Raw genomic sequence first — 24,704 nt, forward strand, 5'->3', positions numbered from 1 at the left:
AAAAATATGGGTGGTGGGTTTTTTCAAAAAGTGCCTTCCGATCCCATTTCGTTTAGAAAAAACGTTTTCGTTAGCGTATATGTTGTTAAGATTTACAAATAAACCAACAAAGTATGACTTATATTGAAAGTTTAGCGATCAAACATTAAGTATTACATATATATTTTAATATAACAGCAATGAAAACGGTTTTTTAAAATTGAAAATGATACATAGAAAATACTAAATGCTAGGTTTCAGTCGTCGTCATCTCGATTTAAAATAAGCACACGGCAGAACCTCTTCATCCCCAAGGCTGTTCTGACGTCAGAACATTACGTCACAGTTCCTTGAAACCCTTGGGGTTTTTAAAGTAAATAAAAGTTTTATTGACTGTATTTAGCTCGGATGGTTTACAAACTGGCGTTTTATAATTCTTCAATCACCATTGTTGTTCGATACGAATTGTTTTCGGTGAATTTAGTTTTTCTCAGAAGGGATTCACCTCGAATTTTTAAACCGGAAGCTGGAGAAGGTATAGCGGAATACCAGTACGGCGATTTCGATAGTGTAAGATAACGAATGAAATGTACGACTTGGGTATGTTTCTTACTAGATGTGCTCAGCGTCCCGTAAGAGGAATGATTATTTTACTATTTGAAAGGGTGTTTTCATTGGTAGTTGACATGTGGTTCGATTTATCAGTCGATAAAAAAATTTATAAAAAAGACAAGATTACTTGCCAACCTGTACTATTTCATAGTATATTAGGTGGGTGGGGTTGGTAATGCATATATCTATTGATAGAGCTTCAAGCGCCTGTGGTTTGTCGTCTTGGCGCGTATAATTGGCGTCCTGGCGTTCTGGCGCCCTGCAAACGCTCCATCGCGCCAGAACGAGATGACAGAAATCAGCCACCATATTGTAGGAACTGTTTCGATACATTGTACTTGATCTTTTCTAGCCATATATTCTGATTATTGTTTGAAACAATCAGGTTATTTCATCTAAAGTTGAATCTATGCAGAATGCATATAAATACAGTTTTAGTTTTGGTGGTATACTCATTTAAAGTCTGTTGAATTTTCTCGCGTCAAAGTTTGATGAATGTAGACAGATTTTCAAAGCTTTGACTTGCCGTCTGCATTTTTTACTCTTACATAAGCATGATAAATATGCTACAGTCGGGGAACTAGACAATATTATACACTTATAACACTGCACTTCCAAGACATTCACTCTATACTCGGACCCTGTGTGTCCTTTTAGACCATGGTATATAAATGTAAAAGCAGAGTTTTTCTTTTCTGAAGCCAGTGTTAGGAGTGATTATTCTTTTTTTACCTTCTATGAACATTCCATCAAATCGAGTTTGCTTTCATGTTGACTAAATCTGCAATATTCATTCTGAATTATTTTCCCGGGGTTTACAGCCTGTCGATGGTTCTCTTCATGTACACCCCTGTGACGGAAATAATGCCCGGATGGGACTTCCGTAAAAAGCAGGAAAGGATCCATATGACATATAAGTGTGTCGGTGTGACAGTAAACCAAACACATGATATATATAAATGATCTTTATAGAAATTTTATTCGTAGATTGTAACTTAAATTACTTCGAAAAACTCTCGACAACTTTTCTCCAGCGTTTGTAAATTCCTTTATGCATCATGAAATATGAAGAAGAAAACAGGAGAAAAAAAAAAGATTTTATCTAAGATACAGTAAGCATATGCTCATGTGAACATATAATACGTGCATAGTAAAATTTTTATATTATTTAAGGTAGTTCTGCACGTTTGATAAACCGGAAGTGATGGCGTAACGTCAATATTTTTCCGGAAAAGTGGAAAAAAAGCTGAATTCGGCGTACGGAAATAAAAATCATTTTAGGAATTTTAAAGACAACTGTGAGTAAATTTTTTTCAATGGGCACTGTTACTATATTTCTAAGTCAATAATGCATAAAACATATGACACGTTAAATAGTTCAATAATTTCTCTAAAATCAGCGTGGACTATTTGCTGCACTTTAATTATAGTCAGATATCTGAAAATAAGCAAACGGGGCCTATACATTTTATTTTACCATATTATAGGCCCTTTGACTATGTACAACTGTGGAAGTTTCATCAAAATCTACATTGTAGGGAAAATCTCTATTTGCAAAAATGTTTGAAAGGTTGATTTTCCCTAGACTCCATTTTGAAAAATTGCGTGAGGTCCAAAAATTTTTGATTCAGTCTAGCAAAAATCAAGCACACGACCCTATCCTTTTCATTTGCTGGATTTTCTAGGTATTTCTGAAGTTTTGAAAAATCAGAGTTTAATCAAATTTACATTGTAGAAATAAATTTTGATCCAAACGTGCAGAACTACCTTAATAGGTAACTCTGATTTAAAGAAGGAAGACGTCAAAAATGGATGACGAGACGTCAAGGTTTATACGTCAGAAGATGTCGTATATGTAATCAAAAGGACAGAATTTGATTTAGAGGGTTTGTTCAACTCTACATCATTAAATTTCATGTCACAATAGATATTAGCACCTATGCCCTGATCCTAAATTTTCATATTCTTTATTTCTTTTACTAACCGATTTTCCTTTAAAGAGAATATCAAAATGAAAGAAATCAAATTTGATAATATGGTTGTAAACATTATCACAGCAAAAACCTATACGAATCACGTTTGATAGTAAAATATAGAGCTTTCCATGATTCAAGGAATACGTTAAGATTACTTGTCCGAGTTATATCATGATGCAGGGAAATATTTTTCATCTAAACAACATGTTGAATTGTGTTCTCTATTGACAACAGCTCGAGAAAGTGGGTGATTTAACTGGCGCAGAAGAATGACTAGCGCGGGACCGCAGATTGGAGATGATCCGACATTTAGCCTATAGCGACGTAAATACAGCGTTCAAAGACAAACCAGTGAAAAGTAAAGACTTTATTTACAAACATTTACACTATTCAAGGCCATTTCATAAAATGGATGATATATTTAAGTATGCATGGTATCCTAATGGTAGAGTGCCTGGCTCGAGTGCGGGAGGTCGCGGGTTCGATCCCTGACTGCGTCATAATGGTACTAGTAGTTTCCTTGCTTGGCACTAAGAGGATACTGGATGGGAACCCTTTTCCGGACACATTTTAATATTTCGGCTCCATTATTCCCTGAAAAAAAATATTTGACAAAAATGAAGCCCCACACTGCACAAATTTCAGCTCCTGCCGCATCCTATGTTATAATCAGCATCGCGTTGTAACGTAAAATATGGGTTCCATGGGGCCTCAAATGAGGTCACTAAAAGAAGTTATTTTGCCCGTCAGGTAAACCAGTTTCCGGACAAAGATTTTGACGGTGTTTTGCAGTCAGTTTGATACGACATTTGATCTAACACGAATTCTTGATAATTCTAATAAATATAGAATTAAATTAGTGCAAAAATCGACAGCCCTGCATCTTACGTAACTTTTACCGTGAAATTTAAAGTAGAACATGTTATCAGCAGACAATCATTAATATGTAGTTTAATTATTTCTTCCCTACTTGATACTTCGACTAGTGTGAACTACTGCGCATGCGCAATCTATTTGCATGCCCCGTTAAGACAGAAAGTTGTTTTGTAAACGCTGGTGAGTTATCATCAAAACCCAAATATTATACAGCCTTATAATATAGTGGTTTGTTGTAGACATGAAGAAAGAAACATCTTAATGATATAGATGAAACAATTACATGAATAACAACGAAATTAAGCGGATATTACATGTGTCCGGAAACTGGTCCTGTCCGGAAAATGAATCCCAACCAGTAATCTGATTCAGTGGGATTTCATGTTACGTGTTTATGGCGTTATATTCCAGTGAGGCAGCGTTATAAAGTAGGGCGTTGTTCTAGTGAAATTAAGTGATGTCGTCTGCTTATAGAAAACAACGACAAACACATCATCGTCAAACTTTCGTTAGATATTTGTAGATAGCGGTTTATTGAATGCAGGTATAACATTGAGACAAATAGTATTTTTATTCTCTTATCTTATAATACTGTTTTCTTGTCTGTATCCAGACCCTATGTTTTTTACAGGATACAAGCGATGAGGCAGTTCAGATTTTATATAATTATGTCCCCTTTCTTCTCAAAACAAGGGAAAGGTCAAAGAGGAACTCTGCTGATAGAAAAAGTAAAAATTAGGAAAAAAGTTTTTCCTTGTTAAAATATTATCTAACCAGATTAATGATTGAAGAACAGTCCCAATTATAAAAGCAAATGTTTGAATTTCTCCATCAGTTTTCAGCTATTACAACAATGTCACAGTTCGTTTCCGGCGGAAATAACATATCATTCTGGGAAACATCACACGGTGGAGCGCCCTCTACTAATCGTCCACATTCCTTGGAAGCTGATGATACAGTGCCACCTGTAAAAGTGAAACAAACGTCACAGTCAAACCTCGTAAAATCGGCTGCAAACTAAACCATCAGCAAGGTATACAAATATAACTTGTATTTTAAAGATCTATGAGTTCCTTTCGCTTTGTATCGATGAAGAGATTTATATAACATGTTGCTATGAGTAGAGTGCATACGTATATCCATGGTTTTATGGGTTGTTTTTATTTTTAATTAAGGAAGCGGTTTTGTCTTACTGGTACTGAAGATGTAATGACACCTGGCAAGCAGACATTTTTCGGGTGAAAATGTAGCTCAACACGCACGTGGTTTTCCGTTAGTCCGAAGAATGCCGAAATTACAAACGGAGACTATATAATTTGTCGATCTTAATACGGGTCTTTTATCCTCAGATATCACGTGAGCTGTGAGATCGTGGTTTAGTTCACACCACATGACATTTGGTGCGCACTGCGCAAGGTTACATGCGCAATGTGTAAGGTCAGTTCCAGAATTTGTATTACCTCTAACTTTCCCATGGCGATGTTGCATTTAGCTTCTTTGTATATTTGTTTTGTCTTTGTAATTTATGGTTTTACTTTGCCTTTGTACATCGTGTTGATGTCCAAATTATGCAAAAATAGGATGAAGTATCCCGAAGGCAGGGCTGTGGGAACATTGTTTCTTTACTTCTAATGGTCCAGGATATCTTTTCACTTAATGATTTTATGAAATGTTGTATTATATTTATATTTTTGACATAGAGGATATTACATGAGTGTCCTTTCATACTGAATTTATTAAACGAGTTGAATAAAATAATAAAATGCGAGACTGTGCCAAGTCAATTCAGTGTGTAAAGTCGCAGATGTAATATTCTTTTTATCACATATTAGCTTTTCCAGTCGAAGCATAAAAAATTCTACTTACTTTCATTATATAAACAAGTCAATTTGACCAACGTCTCCTACATATAAAACGACGTCCACGTTAAAGCTGTATTACATTACCATTTTTATGTAATGTCTTTATTACACCCCCGCGACGTCAAACATAGGATAAAATAATAAATTACATCTATATTGATTTTATTTAGGTGAAAGTGCTCAATAGCAAACTCACAACACACAGATCGAGCATTTGCCCGGACACAGTCGCACAACGTCAGCCGATACTAGTAAGTGATGTCGTCTGCTTATAGAACACAACGTCAGTCGATACTAGTAAGTGATGTCGTCTGCTTATAGAACACAACGTCAGCCGATACTAGTAAGTGATGTCGTCTGCTTATAGAACACAACGTCAGCCGATACTAGTAAGTGATGTCGTCTGCTTATAGAACAAAACGTCAGTCGATACAAGTAAGTGATGTCGTCTGCTTATAGAACACAACGTCAGTCGATACAAGTAAGTGATGTCGTCTGCTTATAGAACACAACGTAAGCCGATAAAAGTAAGTGATGTCATCTGCTTAAATTATAGAACACGACGTCAGCCGTTACAAGTAAGTGATGTCGTCTGCTTATAGAACAAAACGTTAGCCGTTACAAGTAAGTGATGTCGTCTGTTCATAGAACACAACGTCAGCCGATACTAGTAAGTGATATTGTCTGCATGTAGAACACAGCGTCAGCCGATACAAGTAAGTGATGTCGTCTGCTTATGGAACACAACGTCAGCTGTTACAAGTAAGTGATGTCGTCTGTTTATAGAACACAACGTCAGCCGATGCTTACAGAACACAACGTCAGCCGATACAAGTAAGTGATGCCGTCTGCTTTTAGAACACAACGTCAGCCGATACTAGTTAGAGATTTCTTGCCTACCTAGCGGGGATAGTATACATTTATCTGAGCACGCGCCGGGGATAGATATTCCTGTCTTTCCCTAGGGAAAAACCTTGTCTAAAATAGCGTGCACTAAGGTGACGTCATATAGTACTGGTACCATTGTGACGTCATATACTTTATAAATAATGTCAGGAAATACCAAAAACCTGTTTGTCTCCATGATCTATTTTGAACATGATAGGCAAGAAAAATGATCTAACATGTCTGTCTGTGTAAGACAGCTGTTTTCCCTAACCTCGGGACAGCATGGATAAAAAACCTCGCTAACGCTCGGTTTTTCATTCCACACTGTCCCTTGGGAAGGGAAAACCCCGTCTTACACAGGCAGGCATGTACGATCCTTATAGTCGTCTGCTTATAGAACACAGCGTCAGCTGATACAAGTAAGTGATGTCGTCTGCTCATAGAACACAACAGCAGACACATCATCTTCAAATTTTTGTTAAAAAGAATTATATGTAATTTCTTTCGTGGACGTATAATTTAGACAAATATAACTTTTCTTCATATATCATATGATACTGATTTACTATAGTCTGTATTCAGACCCTACTTTGTTGTTCATATGAGATAACTCCTGAGGCTGTTCAAATTTTGTATGATTATGCCCCCTTTGTCTCATACATAAGGAAGAGATAGAAGGAATTTTGTTGGTATTATAGTAAAAGCGGGAAAGTTGAAATTTAGAAAAATAAACTTTAGAAATTTAAAAAAAGTATTATCTAAACTAATTGTTGAGGAGGAATTCCGTTCAGAAACATAATGCCTAAATTAGTCAGGAGTCAAATACCTAACAAAAATTCAGTAGATGTATTATAAGATTAAATATTTCATAATAAGTTGATCTAAGTGGCATAATTCTTTTTTAAAAAAATAGATCTATACCATTTCACACAGTCTATATTCACACCCTTTGTTTTGCAGATATGAGAGAATCCGTGAACAATTCAGATTTATGTAATTATCTCCCTTCTGTCCTCAAAAACTATACGAGAAAGTATATTGGTGAAAACTACAGAATTCCGTTAGGGCCATCGCCTTTGAATGATTGTATTGATCTGAAACGCGATACTCGATAGTACGATGATAAAAACGCGAAATCACGAAACCACGATAAAGAAAACGCGACAGCACGATGATGACTTGAAAACGCGATACTACGATAACGAAAATGCGATAATACAATAGTACGATGATGATAATGCGATATACTATCGTGTTTTCTACGGAATTCCGTTAGGGCCATCACCTTTGAATGTGTTGTTCTGAAACGCGATACGGGAAATTACGAAACTACGATAACGAAAACGCGACAACACGATGATGATAACGCGATACCACAATAACGAAAACGTGATGATATGATAGCACGATGATGATAATGCGATATACTTTCGCGTTTTCACCATCGTACTGTCGCGTTTTCACCATCGTAATATCGTGATATCGCATTTTCGTTATCGTGGTATCGGACTATCGCGTTTTCATCATCGTGCTGTCGCGTTTTCATCATCGTACTATCGCATTATCACCATCGTACTGTCGCGTTATCACCATCGTACTATCGCGTTATCAGCATCGTACTATCGCCTTCCGGTGCTCATGCGTATAGAAACATTTCCCCTCAGTGTGACAAAATGTCTGACCCAGAGTGAGATTACGAAGGGAAACATTAGGCTAATTCTAATTCATAAATTAGTACAATAGTGCGATAATGATAACGCGACAGTACGATGGGGATAAAGCGATAGTACGATGGTGATAACGCGACAGTACTATGATGATAACGCGTCAATACGATGGTGATAACGCGACAGTACGATGGTGATAACGCGATAGTACGATACTACGATAACGAAAACGCGATATCACGATATTACGATGGTGAAAACGCGATAGTATATCGCATTATCATCATCGTACTATCGTATTATCGCATTTTCGTTATCGTAGTATCGCGTTATCATCATCGTGTTGTCGCGTTTTCGTTATCGTAGTTTCGTGATTTCGCGTTTTCATCATCGTACTATCGAGTATCGCGTTTCAGATCAACACATACAAAAGCGATGGCCCTAACGGAATTCCGTAGCGTGAAGAAATGGTATAAAAGATACTTTCAAGGTAAGTAAAATGTATTGTATATACAAGAAATATTTTTTTACTCAAGCGTGATAAGCCTCATGCCTCGTACACACTGGATTCCTTGGCATTAGCTTTTAAAATGTCGTTTAACAGCAATAACAGTAAGTCGGAGTTCCAGTCTATCACGTCAGAGATCTCTGTTGCCATAGAATGAAATCTACATCTAAGCTTTCTGTATAATGCACACCTCTATAGCTTTTATCAAAGTCACCACAACGGTAGTACATCATCATCTACATCACAGAGGCACATTTAAGTAGCTGTCAAAATAAACAGTAAATTTGAAATCATGTGACCGCATTACATTTTTCAAAGGACAAGTTTCACGATCCAATAACGTACCGCCGTATTACCTTTATACTTCCAGGTGTAGATGAGCAACATTCACATGGACCCGACTCAGTTATATCGATGTAAGACCACGCATTCAGCAGTTTTCAGTGGAAGAAGACGAATACAGGATAAATGCTGATAATTGTTCCGGTTTGTATGCAATTCACAGATAAAAAAATTAAAGATTTGTACTTGAAAACTGTAACTGAAATGTAGTCGAAAAGTAACTAAGAAGAAAAACATGTATTTGGCATGACAGTAAAGAACATACGTTGGAATGTTTAGGACATTCAATTATTTTAAATATTTTTTTAGAATAAATCGTGCGCACGACATCTTAACTCGAGCACACAACATTTTATCTTGAGCGCTCGCGAACGACATCTTATCTCGAACGTCCGACATCTTATCTCAAGCGTTCTACATCTTATCTCGTGCGCACGACATCTTATCTCGAGCTATCGACATCTTTTCTCGTGTGCACGACATCTTATCTCGAACGCACGACATCTTATCACGAGAGCACGAGATAAGATGTCCTGCGCACGAGATAATATGTCTTGCGAAAGAAATAATTAAAGAACAAAAAAAAATGCATGTCCTAAAGATACCACCGTAAAAACAGCACATATTTCTTCTTTTTAAATGATAGAAATGAATAAGTTCATAGGAGTATAGAAGGCAAGTCTTCGTGATAAAAATAACTTTTTAACACCGTTATCTGGGTCTCGTTTAAGGTTAAAATAAAAGCCGTTACGTTACGTACTTTGATATTACAGCTGGAGTGTTATCACAAATCACATATGTTCACGATGCAGCTACCTGAAAACACTAGGTAATATTTTAAAATAATCATTCTGGTACCGTAAAGTACTATTATTCATCATGTTCATATAATGACCCACCACGGCTAGAATGACCATCAAAAATTATGAGAAGAAAGTCGAAAATCCCCGGATTACAAATTCTCTATTTATATATTTGTACAGGACTGTGCCTGACTGACGCTGGATTTGGTCGTATTAAACAGTTACACAGGAGATCTGACGTTGATACCGTAAACCAGGCAGCGGAAGTGGTAAACCATTCATCTCATAGCAACGAGACTGTCGTATATGGCAACAGTGGAAACATTTCATTGAGGATACGTTTTAAAAAATCACAATGTTTCCAAATACCTGTATCGCAGATTCCGATTCACGTCTGATGAACCAGGTGTCATGTTCGTTAGTGTCTGCAGCAGATTCCAAGGAAGTAAGATTTGTCGTTGAAAGACGCATCTTAAAACGCGCCCATATGATGTTCAACCGGAACTCCCACAGGATTCGGAGCTAAATAGTAGCAGTATCTATTCAGACATATGCAACAAACGTTCTAGAATTTCTTTATTTGAATGTTGATTCAAACTATAATGCTTTGCACTGAACATATAATAGGATGTAGCGGTGATATATGGAATTGATAACGTAGCAGAGGGGCTCCGGAATCATTTTTATGCAAGCACGGCGGCGATCCAGCGTGCTATCAAAATGAAGCAATCAATATTTCCTTCTGTTTTTATGTCATGAAATAAAAAAAAAAACTGGTTTATAAAAAAGCTTTTGAGAAAAAAAGACGCGATTATTGATTGCCGAATTTTGAAGAAATTTTGTACATCTTTATATTAGAAAAGGAGACACATTAAGTTCAAATTCTTTTTAAACAGTTTGACATGTAAAATACAGAAGAAAGTTTGAAAGTAAGAAACTACAACTTAGTTTCTTTTATATTTGACATCGAGTTGGTGACGGTCGCCGCTCCTGCACAGATATATCGCACGAGGCAGCACCGGGATTGTAACACGAAAAGGATTCTGTGTAGTTTAAATATTCAAGTATATATACACTGAAGAACACCTGCACCAATTTTTATTTACAGCGTACACTTGCATTGTGTTTTGAGACGTAGTATGGATTTTTTTGCAGGTTTAAGATTGAGAACAACTAAAAACTATATAGATTCGCTTTATTGAATAAATCTTTCGTGGTAATAATAATATTCATTATATTGTTTCGTTTTTATGTGCACGAATTTGTCCAAAATACAGGAAGTTGAATATAGTTGTAAACATTCTGGTTGATTCAGAAAAATAATGTTTCTACAGCATTTTGGTCAGTAATATTTCTCAACGACGTCTCCAAAACATTGACGTCATCACATCTTGATGATAAATGAGCCGCGCCATGAGAAAACCAACATACTATAGTAGTGGCAGTCTGGTCAGGATCCATGTTGTTCGCTAACGGTTTCTCTAATTGCAATAGGCTTTGAAAGGAAACAGCGTGGATCCTGACCAGACTGCGCGAACATGCAGGCTGGTCTGGATCCATGCTGGTCGCAAAGCCACTATGATGGTTTTCTCATGGCACGGCTCAAATTGAATCATGGATGATGTTTAACATGAGTAAAAATTACAGAAATATTTGTACGTATAACAAATGAACTTCTATGCATTGTTGTAATTGGCATGATGTGCTGATCAAGATGAAACAAATATCCGAAAGTGTCAGGTATAACGAAAAGCCCCCCTTTCACCTTGCCGCGGCTCATTTTATATGCAGAAAATAAGTTTTATAAGTTTGATCCTACATGTTGTCAAGGGACAAAAACTGGCGTTTGAAAACTGAATCATGCATTTTCACAATTGAAATTATTACAAAGTATGATGAATAGTGTATTTTTTTGTGTAAAGTTTTGTATTCCATCAATATTTTATATCGGCCTGATATGGTTACAAAACACAAAAAGCTGTTCTTCTTCATTCTATATAAATATACATATTTCCAACAGCCGTGCAGCACTCATCAGGACCCGTTTTTAATGTCTGTAAATTTTATTGAAGAATATTGTCAGTGCTGAATAAAAATAAAAACAAAAGTTTGAGTCATATTTGATGAAATAAAAACAACATTTTTTTTTCATTCCGATACACAAACTACAAAATCAGCTAAAACCCGAGACCCAAAGTTATAGTGGTGGTGTTTGAAAGTTATAGTGGTGTTGCTTGAAAGTTGTAGTGGTGGTGTTTGAAAGTTATAATGGTGGTGTTTGAAAGTTGTAGTGGTGGTGTTTGAAAGTTATAGTGGTGGTGTTTGAAAGTTGTAGTGGTGGTGTTTGAAAGTTGTAGCGGTGGTGTTTGAAAGTTATAGTGGTGGTGTTTGAAAGTTGTGGTGGTGTTTGAAAGTTATTGTGGTGGTGTTTGAAAGTTATTGTGGTGGTGTTTGAAAGTTGTAGTGGTGGTGGTGTTTGAAAGTTGTAGTGGTGGTGTTTGAAAGTTATAGTGGTGGTGTTTGAAAGTTATAGTGGTGATGTTTGAAAGTTGTAGAGGTGGTGTTTGAAAGTTATAGGGGTGGTGGTGTTTGAAAGTTGTAGTGGTGGTGTTTGAAAGTTATAGTGGTGGTGTTTGAAAGTTATAGTGGTGATGTTTGAAAGTTGTAGAGGTGGTGTTTGAAAGTTATAGGGGTGGTGGTGTTTGAAAGTTGTAGTGGTGGTGTTTGAAAGTTGTAGTGGTGGTGTTTGAAAGTTATAGTGGTAGTGTTTGAAAGTTATAGTGGTAGTGTTTGAAAGTTATAGTGGTGGTGTTTGATCCAAGTATCCATGAACAAATCTGTTATATCATTATGAAAATGCCACCTACATGTCAAGCATAGATTGGTCAATAAATGTGATTTTAGCTAAAGCATTGCAAAGAAAATACGGAAAATAAAAAACCCGCATAGTTCAAAGTAAATAATCAACAGCTTTCACACGGATGTACGTAGAATAAAACAGTTAGTAACTAGAATGTGTCTGTAGGACACAGGATGTGCCCCCGTCCCCACTGGTCAGTTGTCACAAATAAGGGACAATAATAAAATTTGTTGCAGTCTTAAGGAGGTATAGCCTCGACAAAACATTTATGAAAAGGATTCATTCTTCTAAGCCATATACTTTTTGAGCTATGAGCATCTCAAACAAAAATCCACTATTTTGGCTGTTTAAAGGGCAATAACTCTGTAATAAATGCTACGATTCTCAAGAAGAATGCCAAGTGTGTGTGGTTACATGATTATAAAGACTCATGTACTGTAGCGTGAATTTACATCAAATACATTTTGCGCTAGGCACATAATTAGGTGAAAATGTGCATTTTCTTACTATTTCAGGGGATAAAACTTTATAAACAGGGGGTGTAGCCAGCCAAGAAATAAAAGATGTGCAACTTTATATCATGATAAAGACTCATGCAAGTTTTCATCTATTTATATTACATACTTTTTGAGCTAGGTGTGTCACAAGGTGAAAATAACCTTTTTACCCAAGCTACGGTAACTATGCAAATTCCACAGATGTTCTGATTTTATCGCGCATGCGCTCTTTTACGTATGGCAAACTCTCAACGATAAGAAAACCTACACAAAATCATCATTTTATTACGAATTGTTTTGCCACTATAAGGTTGATTTCAGTCAAGTAATTAATTATACAGTATGCTTTGATTTAAGACATGTATGTTTTTAATCATATCTTACCTGAAAAGCCACCTTTATTCATATTTTCGTCAGAAAAGAACAAGCATTTCCAGTCCATTTCCACACATCACAATATAAAAATTGTTCCTTACATTTGAAAATGTCATATTGTTTTCATTATATCTATTTTTTCCCACAAGTTCAAATCGTTGTTGTATATATTTTTCTCCGACCTGACTGATATCTACATACTTGGGGGTCGCGGCCCCATGTCACTGAGGTTGCTGTTTTAAGTGATCTACCGGAAATCTTTACGTAACTATTATTATGCAAATGACATGATAAAACATAGGACACCGGATCCTTTCAGAGGTGTCCCCTAATTAGAGCGGATCATAAAATTTACTGAAGCTTGATGTGATGTACTTTAGTTTAAACATATTTATTGCATGAATTTCACAAATAACAATAGTACAGTTACCATTTTGCATGCAAAGAATATTGACGAAAGCACATTGTACTTATAAGGTCAATCTTCTATTATAAGATATACACCAAAAACATGGCTTAAATTTACAAAACAGAATAATATTTCTTGTGCAATACTTCCAATTTTAGAAGAAAATATACGATAAGAGATGTTTCTTAAAATCGTAGACACTTAACATATAAGGCTGTATTCCTATAAATCCCAAGAACAAAACAAAATATTGACAGCCTGTTCGTACATATTTTAGAAGTCACAAATAAGTTAAGTGCTAGTAAGAAAATCGTAGTCACTTAACATCATACAAGGCTCTTTTATTCCTATAGTTACCAAGAAAAAGACAAAATATTATCAGCCTGTTCAGTCATATTTCAGAAGTCACAAATAAGTTAAGTGCTAGTAAGAGAAGTAAATAATTTCAAATCGTGATAGTTATAAGAAAAAATATGTAGAAAAAAGAAAGGAATAAATCAATAAATGAAAATAAGTGAAAAATAATGAAAATAGAAATAATCCACCTGCAGATGAACAAGTTAAAACGTAGAAGGATGTCAGGTGTTATCAAGATATTACAGCACATGTCACAATGAAAGTCAATGTTAATTATTAGTGAACCTTCCACTGTCAAGAATATACTTCTGGACAGCTGCAAATAGTTCTATGTTATCTTCATCAGATAAAGAGTCGTCACCAAAGAGCAGGGTAGTTTCACAAATATTTCTAGTGATAGGGACAAGACTCGCCAGAAGTGAGGTGCGACAGTTGTCAAAAGCTCTACATACAAATAAGAAGTGGTGACTGTTTTCTACTTCACCGCACTGACAGAGAGGGGATTCAACAATATTACGTAGAAACAAGTGATAATTCAAGCTACTGCACTTCATCCGAAGTCTCGCGTGAAGGACCTGGGCTCTTCTATTGCCAGTGTAATAGAATTTTGGAGTTTTGTTAACGTTTTTTTTCAAAAGATTCTTGGAGCTAGTCAAAGTTGGCGCATTTCGGATTTCAGTGGACAAATTGTTCCAATCACGTATAGTAGCAGGTAAGAATGAGTTGAAGTACTGTGAAGTGCGCGAGTATACCTGTCTTATAAAATCAGGATTGCGAAGATTGTATTGGGTTGAAGCTCCCGCTGACGGAGGAATTAACTGTTGAAGATACTTCGGGGTCAGTCCTTTTTTCATTTTATAAAATAAAATCAATCTGTGGTCTCTTCTTCTGTTTTCAAGTGATTTCCAATGGGTTTCGCGTTGGAGATTTTCTAGGGATACTAGTCTAGTTGCTCCTGTCACAATTCGCGCACATTCATTCTGAATCTTGTCTAACTGATCCTTTTCAAAAGCTGTACAGTTATTCCAGATAACGTCTGCATACTCTAAAATAGGGCGAACAAAAGAAGTATATATCGTTTCAAGGGATTTCCTGTCGAGAGTCATTTTCAATTTACGCATAATGTGTACTCGTGTCCAGGCTTTTTCAGTGATGTAGTTGACATGTTCATGCCAAGAACAGTCATTAGTAAGTATGAGTCCAAGATGTTTATGATGTGACACTTTCGGAATCACTTGGCCATACATAGTCAGAGCAGGATGAAGCAACTGTGTTGTTTTTCTGGATATAAGAAGTGATTCTGACTTTGAAGGATTGAAATCTACAAGCCATTGATCAGCCCATGACATGATTTTAAGAATGTCCGATTGCAGAAGCTCCGCAGCTGGGACCGGAAAGTCAACAATGATGTAAAGACTAGTGTCATCTGCAAAAAGGCGGATATGACTACCAAGATCAAGGACGATATCATTTATAAATATTAAGAACAAAAGGGGACCCAATATTGATCCCTGGGGAACACCGGCAGCAATATATGCCCAGGATGAAGAAATACCAGGAAGTACAACACGTTGACGCCGTACTGATGTACTTTAATGCGTTCGGTAATCAATGCCATAATATAAGAACGCACTCGGATTAATATAGGCAGTGGCTAGAGAACCGGAACCGGTTCCCTAGACAGCGAACTTATTCGTCCGGAATCGGTTCCCTAGACAGAGGAGTTATTCGTCCGGAATCGGTTCTCTACCCAAAGTGCATAGGCTAGGAAACCGGAATTTTATCTCTACGCACAAAGCTGCCGAAGTTCACATTGTTTCTTTTGGTTCGTATCATGCATATTACTAACTTTATTAATTTTACCATTATAACAGCGTGAGTTTTAAAATGCTATCTGCTAATTCGTAAGATATGAATCAAATCCAGGACTATAACTACACACTGAAGGAAAACACCTAATATAAATCTCTAATTGTTTTATTTCTTATGTTTACATGCTTGATCATTTTCATATCGAAAATGTATCGTGAGCAGAAGTCATTATTCGTAATTCAATAGAAAAATTATGATAAACTTGAATTTCGCAAAAAAATAGAACAGATAAAGAGTGTAAATAAAGAACACCCCTCCCCGCTACACGCAGCCTCTATATTTAATCTGACCGCATCCGAACCAATTCCATAGTGTCATATAAAAACTTTCAAATTCGAAGAATCAATAGAAATAAAAAATAACAGTTTTAAAATGATTATTATTATATTTATGATTTTTATTTATTCGTTTTATTTTTTTTTCTTTGAATTCGGAATGAATTGATCAGTATGATTTGATAAAAAAATCAAAGGCTGAACTTTGTTATTTTCAAATGCCACATTAAATTATATTTTATCATGTAATCTAATTTCGACAGGTTGTAAGTTATGTGAGATCATGTTAGGAAATAAAACAAAAACTTTATTAATAAATAGAAATACCTTTTCTTTTCATTTTTCTTAACCTGAATTCGTCGAGAACAACCTTGCTGAAAAAATGTTTATTTATCCAAAATCTTCAAAGCTAGATAATGCGCATTAGTTAAACTATATCAGCGGTGAGTTTGCAAGAGCTACATATATTTTCCTTTGTCTTTTAGTGGATATTTTCTATAAAACAAACTCATTATTGATCGAATATATTGAAAAAAAGTATAACTCTAACGTAATTTATATTGTGCAGTCATGTCTTTTTGCCCTACGTAGATTGCGCATGCGCGAAAATTGTTTCCCGTTGCTAAGGAATTAGTACGGAGTAAAAAGGTCTATGGTGTCGGCCCGGTACAATTTCTTCTTCTTTGCTGTATAGTAAAACAAGCACTTTTGGACATGGATTGTGAATTTCACAACAAAATTGCAGCATTGACAGCTCTGTATTTCTGAAGAGTAATACTATCCCAGTCAATATATCACAGAAAAAACACCACCATCAACGATGAACTTTTTTGCTACACATCAAAGTATCTAGTCCATGTTTAAATTTCCCACTGACATCTGTCATGGCCACCAGTCTGGTGTAGTTTTTTAATACTTCCGCACAGAAATGTAATCCTGAACAACACACATAAAACAACTGTTAAAGACATCAGAAATGACAAAAAATGTACACAGTATCAATAAATACATTTGGAATATAACATGTCAAAGTAGGGATAGCGTTAAATTGGGAACTTCAAAATTTTAAAGAACTACTTTCTAGGATACAACGACCCGGAAGTACTTCTATACCGGGGTGACACCCTATATCAAATACTTTTTGAGCTAGGTGCGTCACAAGGTGAAAATGTGCATTTTTACTATTTCAAGGTCCATAACTCTGGAAATATGAGCGGACCCAGACGAATAATAAAAGGTGCGCAAGTTCTTATCATGATAAAGACTCATTCAAGGTTTCATCAATTTATATCAAATACTTTATGAGCTCACTTCGGACGGACGGAAGGACGGACGGGTGGACGGACGCACGGACAAGACCAAATCTGTATGCCCCCACCACTCATGGCGGGAGAGGGAGCACAAAAAGTATTAAATATCTAGTGTTGCAGTTGAAAACCAAACCGTCCATTTCTGCTTTGAAATACAAAGTATATATCTTCTCGAGACTTTTGCCCATAGGTTCATGTTTTACATATCTTAAATTGACAAATAAAACTGACCCTTAAATTTGGGGACAGAAAATAAAAGATAGACTTTGTAAATCTGTGTTTACGTTCTGTGATTAATTCATTTACTTCTTTCAATTGGATATATCAGCAGACGCCGGGACATACAGCACGTGCTTGCATTGTCCGTAACTATTTACCTGGCACTCGTGAATATTCCGTATGTTTCCGTAAATCAATCTTCGGAGTTCGGACTGAAATAACGATACAACTATTGAAAAAGAAACGATAATATACATTTCTTAAGGTTTTGGAGTATATTTTTGTAAAGATAGACTTCTATGGTCTTATTGATAGAATTTCAGACTCCTATGATGCATGTCACTTATCTGTTTTCTGTTTGTATTTTTTTTGCTGTCCAAATGATCAGCATTTGAATACAAAAGTTGGTGGGGTAAGGAATTTACATTACGAGTTGTTTTCAGAACAATTTCGTTTTTCAAATTTTCCAATCATTTAAGTAGACTAATGTGAATGCACGTTAATCTCCATTTTAGACTTTAATTGAGACTTTGTTTCAACATAATTTAATATGTTATGAAGTTAGAAAAAGAGCAAAAGTGAATAATAGTAAAAGTGGCATAATAGTCAGAAGCTATTTAAGTACAGAGCTGTTGGTCATTATATAAAACTTAATTTAAAATATGTTAAAAAGGGGCATAACTCTGTCTAGATTTAGACTTAGAGTATTGTTTCTCCTGGTGTAGACTTTGACAGTAAATAATTGTTCTATGTTTCAAATCAGAAGCTTTAATAGATCTAGTAACACTCACATAGATATTTGATGTATCAAAAACTTTGTAGAGTCAGCTAAGAATGCTGCATTTTCATAGCAGTAAATATTCAAGTCACATATGTATGTTGTTGTTTATTACATATTTTCTAACAACATTTTCAAAAGCATGCATTATTTGATTACAGTGTACTGTATGACAATGTTACTACCTTTTTTCACAAGTTCGCTTTGTTGTGCGATTTTCTCAATCCCTGGGGACTTACTTTTTAATTCAAAAGGGCTATACATTTTATTTTAAGGTTTTTATTAGTCAGTCGAGAGCCAAATGAAGACAAATATATTTCTTCGCTCTTCGCTCGCTCCTGATTTTCTCAAAAATCCAAAAAAAAAAAAAAAAATATTTAGATGATTTTTTTCACTCGCCGCCTCAAATTTTTCAGAAAAGAATCCGATGAACAACTTATCAATTTGGTGTGGCCTAATGCAATTTTCAAAAGGGTGAAACAAGGGTATTTCTTGCTATAGGCTGAAGGAAAAACTGGTCACAAAGCTGGAGTTAGATAAAGCGGTAATTTTACACAAAGACGCGGAGAACGGCGGATTGAGGTATGCTGACGTCATTGAGGTATGCTGACGTCATTGAGGTATGTTGACGTCATTGAGGATGAAGATTCAATTCGATAGAACGTATCAGGAAAAGTGTAAATACAAACATAAATATAATTTGGATTTGGAACATTTGAAAGGTATAAATTGGAAACAAAACCCTAAATAGCGTCAAAGTCCGTGAATGTTTTTATGGAAACATTTTCTTTTGCTATGCAGCAAAGTGAAAGCGGACAAGAGAAAGAGAAATGGTCACACAACTGTACAGAAACCACACACTAAGTGTTTTTATACGCCATTTTTGAAATAGTCTCGCTTTTCTGTATGCTTAAAGTGTCATTCCATGCGGGTATACCTAATTACAAATGCTAATGCTTCTTCTTCAACTGTTCATACTTTTGACCATTTTCATTTAACACGTTACTTTAAGTCCCGCTTTTAGAATGAAAACATATTCAGCATGTTCAGTTTGTAGACATGTTTCTCAATGCGGCTTGGTTTTATGGATATTTGTGTCATTTCCAACGAAAAGTTGATTTAGACGTATTTACCGTGGCATTTAATAGCTAAATTTTCTCTGGAGCAAACTGTAGATCTGTCAGTCTGCTTGTCCCTTCCTTCATATTAAACTTAAAAAAACGACAGTTCCTACGTCACATTAGAGAAGTTAATAGAACGTTGCACGTATTTTTCTGCAACCAATGTCTCTATCAACATTGGTGTACCAAGGCGAAAAAAAACTTCTTTTCAGTCGATGTGACCCTCAAGATTAGTTAGAGTCACACAGTGATAGATCTACTTATAAAACATGTTAAACAAACATTTTTTTTTTCACGTTTTTTCAAATTTTATCGCAGTTTCATCCATTTGATAGTTTCTGCTTAGGGGTAAAAAAAAATTTTGTTTCCGGTATCCCGACCTACCCTAAATTTTGGCCCCGGCCCTAAATGTTTTTATGGCCTTGGAGAATATTTTTTTCAACTTTTAACAAAAAGATGGCAAAACTGCACTTTTATGCTTTAAAACATAGCCAGTGATGTTAGAAATCAACTTACTGATGCTCTAAAGGCAATACCCCCTTTTGTAATCTTTCTTACAAAAAAAAAATTCCGAAAAGTCCCCCCTTTAAAAAAAAAAATTTCCAAAAAAAAAAAAAAATTTCCCACCTACCTCCCTAATTTTTTTTTAGCATTTACCGGAAACAAAAAATTTTTTTAAACCTTTTGTAACTCATTAGAAGGTTATAGAAATCATGATAATCTCTGAAACAACCTATACTGTGCCCAAATTTTATAATTTCGAAAAAAGGCTATATAGTACTTAAAGTTATATTGAAAAGACTATAAGTTTTGACCCTGAGTTACTGTGTCAACATTTCGCTTTTAATTGTGATGGTAGTGTGTAATTGGGGTATAGTCTTTTTTGATATTTTAAGATGGAATGACTTTGGGTTTGGTATCACTTTTTGTTTTCCGGTGAATGATAAAAACCAAAGAATTATTCGTTCTCTCCAAAAACCGGTATCCAAGATTCAACCAAATAGTTTCCTTTGCCTACCAGAAAGGTCCCAATTCATACATTTTTTATTTTGAGGTTTGATACCTTATTACAGACAATAAAACTAAACAATAGAAATTCTTACGTGACTTTGAACAGTGAGTTCAACAAAGCAATTTCAAGCAAACATATCAATGTGGAAAGTTAAAGTAGGTTGCACACTACATTGTCCTATTAAGATACTTACAAAAACAATGCAATTGCAGAATGGGAGATAAAAATAAATTTTGACAACTCGTGAAAACTAATGATAAATTTTGACAGTTGTATGAGACTCAGATCAAATTTAAAAATTTTCTGTTATTTCTAACTTCCAGTTTCATTCTTAAAAATGGGTCTTTATATTGTAGCTTAAAGCTCATAAATTAAAACATAAAAGAATATATTGTTACCTTATTGTCGTTTGTCTATCCAAGTCACTAAAAATTTCCTATTTTTTCAGTCATTTGTCACTAATTAGACAACGACAGTGTTCAAACATACAAAACACATCACTTAATTTTTACATAGATATTGAGGATTTATGTAATGAGCACCATGTATTGGAAACACAATTTTGATACCCATTGTGTTTGAAATAATACTAAACTATCTCAGCCGTGACGTGTCCTTAAGCGACACAAATAACGTCATTCCATATCAAACGCCACACTGGCGCGCTGCAAGCTTGTGGATGTAGGCAGTTGTTACCCTTTCGTATCGTGTAAAAACCAAAATGATATCATACAGCAGGGCCGTGGGAACGGGGAGAGGGGACTGGGGTTGGGCGGCACCCACCAATAATTTGTAGATAATGGTAATTCCCTTAGCAATTTTTGACAGCGAGAAAATTTTAGCTGATTTTCATAATGTGTGCCCCCCCCCCCCCCCCCCCCACCCACCTCTCCCCCAATCTGAAAATGCTTCCTACTTTCCCTGTACAGGGGTTTTCCCCCTTGATCAAAATCATTATTTTGGATGTAACAATGCGAAGATATTACATGAAGCTGATTTTGAAAACGTAACTAGCAATAAATTTAAATCTTAACGGATATTTTCATCAAATAAAAAATAAAAGATGTGACATAAAACTGCTGCGGAAAGCAAATTAAACTCAGGAAAATCCTAATTTTAAATTTGGCGGAAATGATGTCTGTTGATGTGCGTGAAGGGTGGCGGCCTAGCAGCCTTGCAGGTAGATCTACGGATACCTGGTGAGGTGTAATGTTCTCCGCGACAATTTGTAAATCATTGCATAAAAAAATAATTCGTCCTCCACCTCCATCAAGTAAAGAAACTTGGCAGCCTAGCAGCCAAGTAAAATTACGGCCTAACGCATTGTGCCCGTAGTGGCAGACAGCCTAACATACTAAAAACTTTATACATTATATTGTCCACTGATTAATGTCACTGTCGTGTCGAGACGTAATAACATCTTATGGTTTTTAGATCAGACTGTACAGCTGTTTTTATGTTTCAAATAACAAACATTAAGAACATGTATAACTTAGCTTTGTCACAAAACCCGTTTGAATACACGTATAATATTTACATACTAAAAATATTGAAACAAAAAAGATAGAGAAATCCGAGCATGCTGTCATGCCGAGGGGGAAAGGGTCCTTCCCCGGAAAAAGCTTTTATACATTAAACGCATTTCTGCATTCTGCTGGGTTACTGATGAACTTTTGAATATGTACACTGATAATATGGTTGTCGGTTAGCTGTTTTTCCCTTGTTTGCAAAGAGCAGCTCCTCCAGAAGATTTTTAAAACTGAATGTGAGTTGCGAGATAGGCGATATAGTGCGAGACACAGAAGACCTCCAATTCCGAAAAACACAGCCCCTCTGCCCCACCCCACCCACCCCCACCACACCCCCTCAACACACACAACCAGAATATAAAATTGCCGTCCCGAGTATTGAAAAACCCCTCCAGTTCGCGTATAAGAACTTCTGATTCAAAAATATATTGAAAAAAAGATCGAAGGTATTCTAAACACGAGAGCTAACATGAACCAACATATTGGTTGATTTACATTTACTGACATTGGCTTAGATGATTTATGTAAGTAAGATTTAGTAACTTAAAGTATGATTTCTGTAAGTATGATTTATGCGGATAAATGTGATTACAGAAAAGTTTGATATTTGGTATTTCATTTAAAATTTCAACTAGATGATGCAGTTGACAGCAGGATTGGAATTGGAAGTTGTATTATTCAATCCCTATTTTAAACGTAGCTCTGAGTTGGGTAAAAAAATATTTAAGGCTAATATTCAGCAAGAGGTGAATCCCAAGTTGGCTTAACAGTTTTTAAACTAGTTTTTTTTAAAAAATAAATTCATTTAATTGACCGAAATACATTTTACCGATTCAATTCATATGCATATCTTTGAATACTGCGAAAAAAAGAATAGTAAATACATATCTATATAAGAGCCGCGCCATGAGAAACCAACATAGTGGCTTTGCGACCAGCATGGATCCAGACCACCCCTGCGCATTAGGCAGTCTGGTCGGGATCCATGCTGTTCGCTAACAGTTTCTCTAATTCTAGTAGGCTTTGAAAGCGCCCGCAGGGAAATCCTGACCAGACTTCGCGGATGCACAGGCGGGTTTCTTGATCTATGCTGGTCCCCAAAGCCACTATTGGTTTTCTCTTTGACGCGGCTCATAAATTGTGTTACTGAACCTTTTCCCAAAATCATTTTAACAATAATATTACGCTATAATTCTTTATTTTGAATTATTTTGGGTCTTCGGGGCCCATGAAAGGGGCAATTCGCCGGCCCCATATGTTCCCGTGGAGCCACTCGAATGTAGTCCAATTATCAATATATATGCAATTTTCCCCCCAAAGTAAAGGCCATTTTTCATCCAGATACAAGCTATTTTGATGCTCAAAAATAAAAAGGAATGTGTGCAGATCAGATGATTCTAAGCTACGTTATATGCTTCAAAGTTGATTTTGACGCCCTGGTAAAATTAAAGTGAAAGTTAGTATTTCCTGATGTCTACTTACGCATATTTTATCACGTGTCCCAGTACGTGACCATAATTTCACTGCATTATGGTAAACCCCCAAATGAGACCGAGGGAAGTCTCGCAGAAAGTGAAAGCCTAGATACCCTCGATAAAATATGTTATAAGTTGTTAATTTTACATAGAAAATAGTAGCGGAGACATTTAATGCATTCATACATCTTAGAAGATTTCAAAACTTACTGTGCTCAAGGCTTGATTAGCGCATTGGGGCATTATGGATTGGCTAACCGCAATTTGCGCTAGAAAGTGAAATCTAACGCCGTAAAATTAGTAAATTAGTCTAAATCCTCCTAGTTTGAAAGCCAACACTATTATATAATGGAAGATTGATAACCTTTTCCACCAAGCTGTTTACCGTCAACTCTTAGAATGAAGATACGTGGTGTCCCCAAAATGTAAAGTTGACTGTTAACTGCATTTACAGTATTTATTATACATTTAAAAAATGCTTCAGTTTAGTGAAATTGAAAATGATTTATCAAACGGATTTCTCCCGCCATGCCAGCGATGTATGCCCCCGTTCTTATCAGATCGCATTTGTAACATTTGTCACAAATGCGATCGCACATGTAACAGGTGTAACAAATGCGATCGCACATGTAACAGGTGTAACAAATGAGATCGCACATGTAACAGGTTAACAAATGAGATCGCATATGAACAGGTGTAACAAATAGATCGCCATGAACAGGTGTAACAAATGAATCGCACATGTAACGGGTGTAACAAATGAGATCGCATATTTAACAGGTTTAACAAATGCGATCGCAAAATGTAACGGGTGTAACAAATGCGAATCGCCATGTAACAGGTGTAACAAATGCGATCGCACATGTAACAGGTGTAACAAATGCGATCGCATATGTAACAGGTGTAACAAATGCGATCGCATATGTAAAAGTAATCAAGCACTTATGTAATAATTTTTGAGACGAATGTGATCGATGCCGATGTTTGATGTGACCTCTGATCACATTTGAAACATGGCATTTTCGGTCGTAAGAATTGACAAGTAAGCTATTGTGATCACCCCTTTAATAGTCGTCCACTGTCCTTTCCGTTCACATTTTCT

At 35.9% G+C, this 24,704-nt stretch overlaps 1 protein-coding gene and 2 long non-coding RNA genes across 5 annotated transcripts in view; all 3 read left to right on the forward strand.

Annotated features, from left to right (window-relative positions):
- LOC123540064 (uncharacterized) overlaps positions 1-24,704 on the forward strand; it is a 414,957-nt gene that overhangs the window by 125,960 nt on the left and 264,293 nt on the right. The window lies entirely within an intron of this gene.
- Positions 4,285-7,544, forward strand: LOC128549464 (uncharacterized). Of its 2 annotated transcripts, none has more exons than XR_008367696.1 (3): positions 4,285-4,476; positions 5,476-5,694; positions 7,154-7,544. It is a non-coding gene; the product is annotated as an uncharacterized LOC128549464 (long non-coding RNA). The 2 variants fall into 2 exon arrangements; XR_008367697.1 differs by having other exon boundaries at positions 5,476-5,602.
- On the forward strand, positions 8,266-11,284 carry LOC128549465 (uncharacterized). The gene is made up of 3 exons (XR_008367698.1): positions 8,266-8,350; positions 8,739-8,854; positions 9,694-11,284. It is a non-coding gene; the product is annotated as an uncharacterized LOC128549465 (long non-coding RNA).

The sequence above is a fragment of the Mercenaria mercenaria genome, chromosome 16 (assembly GCF_021730395.1).
Source record: "Mercenaria mercenaria strain notata chromosome 16, MADL_Memer_1, whole genome shotgun sequence".
Classification (NCBI taxonomy): domain Eukaryota; kingdom Metazoa; phylum Mollusca; class Bivalvia; order Venerida; family Veneridae; genus Mercenaria; species Mercenaria mercenaria.